Source organism: Equus asinus, chromosome 12 (assembly GCF_041296235.1).
Source record: "Equus asinus isolate D_3611 breed Donkey chromosome 12, EquAss-T2T_v2, whole genome shotgun sequence".
Classification (NCBI taxonomy): domain Eukaryota; kingdom Metazoa; phylum Chordata; class Mammalia; order Perissodactyla; family Equidae; genus Equus; species Equus asinus.
In genome coordinates this window covers 30,310,211-30,320,757 of record NC_091801.1, presented here as the reverse complement: position 1 = coordinate 30,320,757, position 10,547 = coordinate 30,310,211, and the positions used below count along the sequence as shown (strand labels likewise).

The window sequence follows — 10,547 nt, the reverse complement described above, 5'->3', positions numbered from 1 at the left end:
GCAAGACGACTGTGCTCTGCTTGGGATGCCCTCCTTATTCTGTGGTCCAGACATAAGCCTCCAGGCAGAAATCATCACCAACTGCAGGGTTTATCTCATTCGTTTCTCTCCTCTGAAGGATCATAGTCCTGTGCTGTCTGGTTTCCAACGTCTTGAAACAATTGTTTTACATATTTTGGCCAGTTTTATAGTTATTTATAGTGAGGAGATAAATCTTATTCCATTCACTCTAGTAGAAGTAGAAATTGAGTTTTGGGAATATTTTAAAGTTAGAATCAGCATTATTTTCTGATGGATTGTATGTAATATTGAGAGAAAATAAGAGTCAAGTATGTTTCCTACATTTTCATGCTGAGAATCTGGAAGGATGGAGATATCCTCAACTGAGGTGGGAGTCTGTGGGAGAAGAACGTTTTGGGGGAAAGCTCATGTTGGATATGTTAATTATGAGATAGCCGTTAACTAATCAAATGGAGATGTTTAGTAGGTAGTTAGATGTATATTCTCTGGGGTTGAGGAGAGAGGTCTGTGCTGAAGAAATAATTGGGATCGATCAGTATATACGGTACCAGTGCACTCTATAGCACTCTATGTGATCACTAGGAGAACAAGAGTGGCTAGAAAAGGGAGGAAGTCCAATAACCAGCCCAGAGCACTCCATCATGGAAAGGGAATGTGGCTCTGGGAACACCGGTATTAGGGGCAACCAGGTAAGGAGAAGGCAAGCAGCCTGTGGTGGGTGATGGTCCTTCCAGGGCTGCCAGGTCCTTCATAATGAGAGATTTGGAGGTCCTTCCCTTCACACTGTGTAGTTGATATTTTGGGTGGTGAAGAGATGGCTGACAATGTGAAAACCTATCTCCAGGACCTTGCCATGGGAATGAAAGACTCCATCTGGGGTATTTGTACTATCTCAAAACTAGATGCTTGAATCCAGGAGAAAGGAGAAAAGCAGCATTGAAGAAGAACAAGTAGTGCCCTGGCAAGGTGGAGAGAGTGGGATATGGAGAAGAAGCGAGAGAATGAGCCACAAGTTATTTCTGGAAGTTTCCAGTGCTATGCTTAGAATGGCAGAGCATTCTGATTAGGTCTCTTCTTGTTTCATTGAGTATTTATTACTGTGCTTCAGCCAGTAATAGCACAAGTTACCGGTGACCCATCACTACATGGAGATGTTTGGCTGTGGCTGGAATTCTTCCTTCCATTACATCCAGTGCTCATTGGGTGCTCCCCAGTCTGTGTTTAGCAAAGTTGTCAATGCCTTTTGTTTTCAAGATGGAGCTGATCTGGCCTTTGAGGCATCAAGGAGGAAGCCTCATCCATTCCCTAGTGTCAGCGAACAATTGTTTACATGCTCTTCAATGGTTGGCTGCAGGCTCTTTTCTTCCCCCAGGGGATGTTTTTAAGTTTCCTTCCCATCCATCTTGTTGGTCAGCTGGTTAGTCTACTGCATATGTCTCTCTCTACTCATTATACTGCTTCAAATATCACTAGTTCAATAAAGAAATTGAAACACACAACGGTTGTCAAACAAAGAAAAGAATTGACCTTACTATCTTGGATTTGGTTTGCCCCTGACTTTCCTCACAACAGTGCAGTCCTCATACATTAACAGTGGCTGCCTCTTCTCTACCCTTTTTCCTTTATTCATTGTCAGCTTAATGAATGGCAAAGAGCCAGTTGTACCTCTTCTTGGTAGTCTCTTAAGCAACAGACTCTTCTACAAGACTGTCTGCCTGCTGTCTGTCCTGAGCCGCTCAGAGGAGTTCCCTTCACAGCATCTCTTGTTAACTGGAGGCTGCTGCAGAGGGGATGGGCAGCAGTGGAAGGAGGTGTGACTGCTCTTTTCCCTGTTCACCTCTCCCCAGAACAGGAGGCAGGATCCGTTCTGCCAACAGCCCTCTGCATATTCTTGGAGGAATTGGGATTTTTGTCCCTGGTGCATGTAAGGCAGAATTTTCCTGACACGAGTATGTTGATTTTTCACACCAGTCAGCCGGGAAGGACCACAGGTTTTTCTACAGCTCTTGAGCGTTTGCCATCCCCGGGCCAGCACTGATTTGATACTTTTCTGCTCTGTGCCATTTACCCCCACTCCCCTTCCTGCCCTCCACCACCCTCGGATGAATGGATTTGGTAATTTTAGCTGTTTATATTTTATGGATTTGTTATTTTTGTTGTTTTCTGTGAAGAACACACATTGGATGAGAGGGTGAAGGAGTATATCAGTTGCGCCACATCACTCCCTTCACAGCCACCACTGTCTTGTTTCTTGTAACTCAGCATAGCTTTTGGTCTCTTTTGCTCCACTGATAAAAAAAATCAGCCTGAAGAGATGAGATAGGAGAAGAAACCTCGTTACAAACAGATCTCCTGGGTTTTAAGGGGTAATTTTCCTTCTTCTCCTTGAAGAAGAAAAAGCTTTTCTCACTGGTACATTTAAAGTTCCTCAATTCTGGGGAAGTACCAGTTCTGAACAAGTGACACTGTGACACAGAATACTCAGAGAACCTGAACTTTTCTCACACTGGAGACCAGAAATTCACGATTGGCCGCTGCCAGGTCTATCTGGTATTGCAAAGGAATATTGGGTGCTGCAAATAGGAGCTGAAGGAGTAAACTTATTAAACCCAAAATCTCTAACTGGTTAATGTTTTTCTGTCATTTTAAGAAATTAAATATGGAGGCATGGGGTGCAGAAATCAAAACAATTGTACAATGTTAAAATTTCACAGTTAAACCTGAGCTGGTCTCTCCTCCAGTCCCCCATTGCTAAAAGTGAGTCTGTCACTAATTAGCAATGTAACCTTTGGTAACTGACTTTCTCTCTGTGTCTCAGCTGCTTCATGTATAAAAGGAAGCAGGTGAATTGATAATATCCAAGATCTCTTTTAGCTTTGAAATTATCTTCTACCTTTTCTACTTCTGAAGGCTGCTCCAATCAGACAGAAAACTGCAGTTTTAAGAAGTTCCAAGGTCTTCCAATAATGTTCAACAAAGGTAATTTAAATAAGTTAAAGTATTGTAAAAACACATCAAATCAATGGCTCTGAGATTTCAAGGTCTTCTTCATTACTTTCTGGAAGAAAATTACAGCAAAAAATAAAGAAGCAAGGATCAAAGCTAAAAATAGAAAAAAGAGTAGGTGGTAGAATATATAATTGTGCAGAAGTTTGAGAAACATGCAGACTAACAAATGAGTTAATATTAAAATGTCAAAGAAAGAGTCTGAAAGGAATAATTGAAGATCTAGAGGAAGTCAGAGAGCCTTTGACTGAAGAAGCTATAAATATACAGAACAGGAAGAAATATAGGAAATATAAATCTATTAAAATATTTATTTAAACAAATAAAGGCTATAAAACTTGTGATGACTAAAATAGAAAGTAGAAGAAATAATTAGCATTTACTGAATGCCTATTAGGTGCCAGGCTTTGGGCCAGGTGGTTTACATATCCTACGTAATTTATGAGTTCATTGAAGAATTAAAAAAAGAAACTAGGATCATCAGGAATAATTATTGTTTATTATATGCATAAGCATTTAGGATTCAAAGAAGGCTTGGTTGGTGGTTCAGAGTTTAGTAGGCCTGCAGCACAGCCTTGTCATCTGTATTTTGAATGTTCTCAGGTGATTGTGATGCGCAGCCAAGCTTGAAAATCTCTGATCTAATGCAGCACTTCCTTTGCCTTGGTGAAAACAATGCACTGCTATAATTGTGCACAAGAGAGTGGAGGGCTGTGGAGATGTGGAGAGATCCCTGGAAGAGCATGAAAACGGAAAGGAGAGAAGAAATGAAAGCAGTTCTGGGCTGGACCAGACCTGGCCTGCTCAGGAAGTCAGGCTTAGGCAGTGTGAATTTTAATTAGGATAAGACTAGAGAGGAAGACAATGTCTCAATCAACTAGTCTTAACTACTAGCCAGGGTAATATCAGCACTGGCAAAGCGGTGCTGGAGAGTTAAAAGGTCCTTAGGAGAGCTGTTGTAAGTTCAGATTACAGTGTACCAAAAGCTCCCTCCAGGTTTATATACAGAACTCCAAGAGCCATAAGAGCAGGCATCTCAGGCAGGTAACAGCATTGAGGACAAATAGCAGCTGGGCAATTCTTAGGTGTGTGTCATGGGGAGGGAAGATAGAAGTAACAGGAATTACACAGGTCAACAGGGTCCCAGACAAGGAGGTGGGGTTCAGATCTGGGGGGCTCTCCCAGTTACTGGGAACTAGAGCATACATGAGATAACAAGTCTGGGGTCCTTCCTACTAAATGAGGTCAAGGGGGAAAGCTGAATTCTAGCATGTACACATCCAGGAGTCGACACCAGGACCCCAGATTCCAAGCCACTCTTGTGTGGGAGACAAGCCCGTGTGCTCCACAGGCAGGTGACCTGTTCTCAGTTCAGCTTTGACACTCACACTTGTGTAAACTTAGCCTCTGTGAGCCTTAACTTTCTACCTGTAAGATTGGGATCAAAATAATAGCATCTACCTCACAGGGTTTCTGTTAGGATTATATCAAGTAAGATGTGTATACCTCATAATAAAGAACCACTCAGAAGAGTTAGAAAATGCTCAAAAGGACTGTGTTGTTACCATGAGCTGGCAGTGGCTGTAGAATTAGGGGGGTTGTGGGGGAAGAGAGATCTAAGGTGAGAAGACAAATCGGAAATGAGAACGGTGAACTACGGAGGTGGAAATGAAGAGAGAGTTTTAAGTCACATGATAAAGGACAGGGTAATAGGTCTTGGTGAGTGGCTGTGGAGAAACCACGGCCCTGCCAAAGCTGCCGCAGAGCTGACCGGGATAATTATGATAACTGTGACAGAAATAGGAAGTTTGCCAGGGAGAGAGGGTTTAGGAAGAAGAGGAGACTGAGTCAGAGATATTGGGATTTGAAACTAAAATGTAGAGAGTAAGTCAAAGCACCAGGTGGAGTTTTGAGATCCATCCAAAAAGAGCTGAGAGAGACAGTGAGGTCACAGCGTGGGGCCGAGAGGAGGCCCACAGAGGGGGTGCGATGGGGAGGGAGAGAATACATCAAGGGAGAGCAAACTTGGGGCTGGAGAGGGTGGAGCTCCAGTGGCGTGGAGTGCGCTGGAAACCAAGGAAGTGCTAAACAGCAGCACTATCAAGCCTGTAAGAAGTGGGAGGACCTTCTGGAAGAACCCTCCACTAGGCAGGAGGATAGATGCCAGGTACTGATCATACACATCAACCACATGTGGAAGAAACAGCCCTATTCAGGCCTTAACTTTCCTCTGTGGTGAAAAGGGGGTTAATAGGTGATCTCTTTGGTCCTTCCTCTTGTGAAATGCTGTGCAGAACCAGAGCGGTGAGACAGAAACCAGGCTATGTGAAATAGACACAGTTTTTTAAAAAGGATGCAGTGAGCAAACACAGTGTTTTTCAGAATTTTTAAGGTGAAAGGAACTTATGTAATAGCTTCAAGGACTAGCAAGGTCAAAGAAAGATGATTCAGTAACCATAGGTGCACAGGACCACTCTGTGTTCCAGTGGAAAAGTAGAACAGGCTTTAATAATGGGCGCAATAGAGTAAATTCAGCAAAAGAATCCTATGAAGGATGTACTTTCTCGCAGATAGTCCATGTGAAACATTCTGGTTCTTACAAATTGAATTGAATCCACCAAAGCCTGGAGAGATCAAAAGCCAGGATCATTGAGACCCACGGAAAACAAGGAAGCCCTTTTTGGAGAATATAAGTATATATTCAAATATCTTAGGTTATAGTTATCTGCTTAATTTGCCAGGGGCTAGTCACAAAATTACATTCTCACATCCATATACTCTATTAACCTTGTACATTGTATAGCATGAAGCTTGTTTCTCACCACCAGTAGGTTCAGTAGGCAACTGTTTCTATATGTAAAGTGTGCTTGAGACTTCATGTTCATGGACCTAAAGATGAAATGAAGTTTAATTGAGCAGCGGAAGCCTAGAACTGTTGTGGTGTATTGGCAATGACAAAACCAACTGTGTCTTTGTTATAGTGATCTACTTCACTATAAAATTGTTCTAGGCAAAACTAACCTCAGTCTAAGGGCTCTACAATACATGAAAGCACATTTAAAGGAAAATAGTTTAGGAAAAAACCTCTCAGCAGATAAGCATTCAAATTATTTAGTGGACTTGGCTCTTTAACAACGAACAGAGTGTATCTTCAAAGAAAGATTTTCTCAGAAAAAGAAGATTGCTTTTTCATAGATGATGATGTTATTAAGAAAACGTTTTGTGTCTGAGAATGAGAACCTTGAACTTAACAAAAACACTTTGAATTCCAGCCCAGAAAATCACTCTGGATTTTGATTTAACCTTTACCAAGTATATCTGACATACAGACCCAGCCAGACGTAGCTCAGTATTGTGAGTTAGTTTCTGAACTTACTTCTTCCCTTAGGTCACAAAGACTTTAGTTTTGAGCTTAATTTCCTTCCAGGAAGGCGGTAATTGGCCCAAGACAGACTCCTGAATTTACCATTAAACAAAGACAATAGAGAGTCTTAATTTTGGTATTCAGGAAAGTTTTTTGGTTGCTAACCCATAGATCATTATTTAGCAGGTTAATAATGACTCGTTTTTGTGTAGAGCTTGATCATTTACAAATCATTTCATCTCATCATCTCTGTATAACCATCCTGAGTTAGATATTTTCATTTTCAAGGTAAGAAAAACATGACTAACTTAAGCTTGTTTGATTAGTCAATGGTTCAGAATATAGGTCTGCTGCTGCCATAGCACCATGCATTTTCTACTTCACATAGTACATTCATTTATTCAGCAAATATTTATTGAGTGCAAAAAAAAAAAATGAATACCAGGAGGCATGTCTTGGTCACAAGTATATGAGCCTCTTCTGTATAAATAGTTTGAATTTTCTTAGTCATAATCCTCGAAAAATGACCCCTAATATCTCTAGAAAACTAAATGATAGGCTGTATGTATGGCATTATAGTTCTAGGACTGGTTTTACTAAAAAATAGAACGGAAATAAATATAAGTTAACGTTATGCAATATTTTCTGGATTCCTAAGGTGATTTGAGGTGGGAGATGGACTCATAAGAGTCCTAGGAACTAAGAAATTTGGAGAGAAGACCACGTGAAGGAAAGAGCAGGAGTCAGGCAAGTAGAGAGCATCTGAGTCTCTGCAGTTTCACAGAGATTTTTTTCTACCAGGATCCAGGTCTGGTTGGGAAGAGAGACCACCTTCTGTGAATCTATAAGAATGATACCTAATCTGAAATTTAAAATGGAGGCAATCATGGAAAAGTTCAGGATATATGGTTAACATAGACAGGTAGCTGACTCTCTAGAGTTTAATTCAACATTGAACTCATGGACTTTTAGTTGGTTGGACCTTTGAAATTTCTCCATGATCTTTTAGACTCACAGGAGCTAATATAATGAGGCATGGACTTTTTTTTGTTTGTGATTTTAATATGTTTAAAATTAAAACCACAGTAATGTTCCAGAAGAACTGTTGGTTTTCAAAATTTGCGTTCATTCTCCATACTAAAATGATTGTAAAAACCATTCCATTTTATTTCATTTGTTTACTTATTAGAAAAGTCTTTTTTGAGCACCTGCAAGTGCAAGGTGCTTTGCCAGGTTCTATGGAGAAATAAAGATGAATATGACCTCAGTTTTTAATTATACGTGTTAACCCTGAAAATGTAAATGTGAAGTACTTGTGTAACATAAGATTCTTAACTGAATTTGCCTGAGCCTTTAGATTCCTATACCCAATATTTGAGGTATTCATTAGGGCAAAATAATCACATTTAATATTCAAGCCTCAAAGTTTAACATCTCAGTTCAACAAGTACTTGTCACACATGCTTTATGAATTCCACCTTACTCTAGTCTTTGAGGATACACAGACAGGTAAAACCTCCTTTTGTCATTCAGCTCATTAAGACCCAGAGCCTTGGTTATTAACAGCTGCTCCACTGGAGAATGTTCTGTGGTGCTTTAGAAATACAAGGACCTCCCACCGTGCCCCTCAGTGGTGGTTTAGAACAGGGCTTGGTATCTATTATTTTTATGCCTCATGGAGGATTCTGATACCTAGTCAGTGAAAAGAATCACTAACCTCATGGAAATTCTTTTGCTTATAACCTTTTTTTTTTAAAGGATCATTTATATGCATTTTCTCATAAAACTAAATGTACACCTACCCCACGGCCCAGCAATTTTACTTCTAGGTAGTTACTCAAAGCAAATGAATACATATGTCCACAAAAGGACATGTACAAGAATATTTATGATATTTGATTAATAATAGTTCATGTGTCCAACAAAAGAAATACAGAAAAAAGCCCTCTGATATACTCTTACAATGGAATACCACTCAGAAGTAAAAGGAATAAATTACTGATACACACACGACATGAGTAAATCTCAAAAACATTATACTAAATGAAAGAAGCATTACACAAAAAATTGCATACTGTATCATCCTATTTATATTAAGTTCTAGAACAGGCAAAAGTATTTATGGTGTGAAATAATCAGAACAGTGATTGCCTTGAGTGGGCTGGTAGTTTGGAAAAGCCAAGGGGAAACTTTCTATGGTGATAGCAATATTCTACTTATTAACAGAGGTTTGACTACACTGCTGAACGCACTTATCAAAACTCACAACATGCAACATTTAAGATTTGTGCATTTGGTTATATGTAACATTTACTTCAAAAGCAAAAACCATAAACAGATATTGAATTCTAATTGATGATGTATGTATCGAAGTATTTAAGGGGAAAATGTACTGAGCAACTTGCTTTGAACAAACGAAGTAGATTAATGGATGGAGAATAAGATGGATAGACAGAAATATAATAAAGCAAATAGGATAAGTATTAATGCAGACTCTGGGTGGTGCGTATGTGGTTATTCACTATAAAATTGGTTCAAATTTTTTATATATTTGGAAATTTACATAATTAAATGTTAGGCAAAAATTTTAAAGCCTGTCTGTGATGTTTAAGGTACCTACTATTACTCCAAGTCCTTTATACATGTTAACTCATTTATTTTGCATAAATTTTGTGACAAGGAGAGGTTAGCTGTCCACCAAACTTACATCTTCTTCTTCCTGATCACACAGCTATTTTCTAATCAAGCATGTGCTTAAATGTGGTCACATGACTGAGGTCTGACCAATGGAATGGGAGTAGAAGTGATGTGCACCTTATCAGCCCGGGCCTGGAAAAACCTTTCCCATCTGAGATTGGATGGAAATGCTATAATCTTGGTTGAAGGTGGTGGAACTGCAGCATGGTGAGGCCCTGACTTGCTGAAGGAGCAATGCTTGCCTCTCAGAAATATCTGTCTAGGACTCCCTATGAGCTAGAAATACACTTCTCCTAGTTAAACCATAGAAATTTGTGATTTTATCTATTATGGTAGCTACTGCCACTCTAACTTGTACATAATTCTACATGATAGTGACAAATAAAAATGGCAAGCAATAGGATATATTGGAGTATATGAGGAAGCCATTTGGTATAAACCTAATTCGGCCTGACTTTGTTTTTTCCAAAAGGGCCTGACTGTGGCCATTGAGCATGCATTGTATATACATTTCCTATGGCAAGAACAAAGGCCCTTGAGATAAAGGTGCAACTTCCCTCTCCCTCCCAACCTTGGCATTTCCTTAAAGATTAAGCATCTTTCCTTAGGCTAGGAGCTGATTGCTGCACTCACCTTTGACCACCCAGCTCACCTGTGACCACCCTGTTCTAGATAACAGACTGCCACTGTGCTGTGTTCACTGAGACAGCAGACCTACTTGCTATTTCCGTCAATCCCTGTGCCGACAGAGCAGTCTCGCGACTATTGTAAAAGGGACATTTCAATCATATGTGAAACATCCTCTTTAAGGGTATATAACCACTCTGTGCAACCCACGTCTTTGGTGCCCTTTCTTCCTTCGGGAAGAAAGGTCCCGGGCCATGGTCCTCAGATTTCAGCTCAGAATAAACTCTCCCAAATTTTCATGGATTATTTTCGTCGACAATAGATACTATTAGTATCCTTATTTAGCGTGTAAGGACACAGTCCTGAAGTCAGACAGCTCAGCAGCAGCCCTGGGATTCAAACCTAGGCAGTTTGGCTCCAGAGTCTAGACTCCTAAGCATTACACTATTCTGCCTCTTTCTTCCTTGGGGGTACAGATATAAGATAATTATTTGTTTGTCTTTCCTTCAAGCCAGTGATATAACTCAGTGGCAGGGGATCATCTTTCAAAACACAAATTTGTATTCTCAGGAGCAGACTTTTCTTAATAAGGACTGAGCATGCTGGTCAGCCAATACTGTCCCATGTCAGTTAGGCCATTTCCGCCAGCTGGAAGGTGCAAGGTACACAGTGTCTGGGGAAAGCAGGGGGAGGCAGGAAGCAAGAAGAGGACATAATTATCAGCACCACTGCAGGCCCAGTCTTAAGGGTTCCCCCATACTTTTGTGAATTTTACTTCCAAGAACACCAATAGGTTCTCAAGGAGAAGATCAGAGAACAATCCCCGCCTGCT

The 10,547-nt window shown here is 40.3% G+C and overlaps 1 pseudogene; it reads left to right on the top strand.

Annotated features, from left to right (window-relative positions):
* Nucleotides 1-811: 811 nt before the first annotated feature.
* Nucleotides 812-1,838, top strand: LOC106829581 (etoposide-induced protein 2.4 homolog pseudogene; annotated as a pseudogene).
* The last annotated feature ends 8,709 nt before the right edge of the window (nt 1,839-10,547 follow it).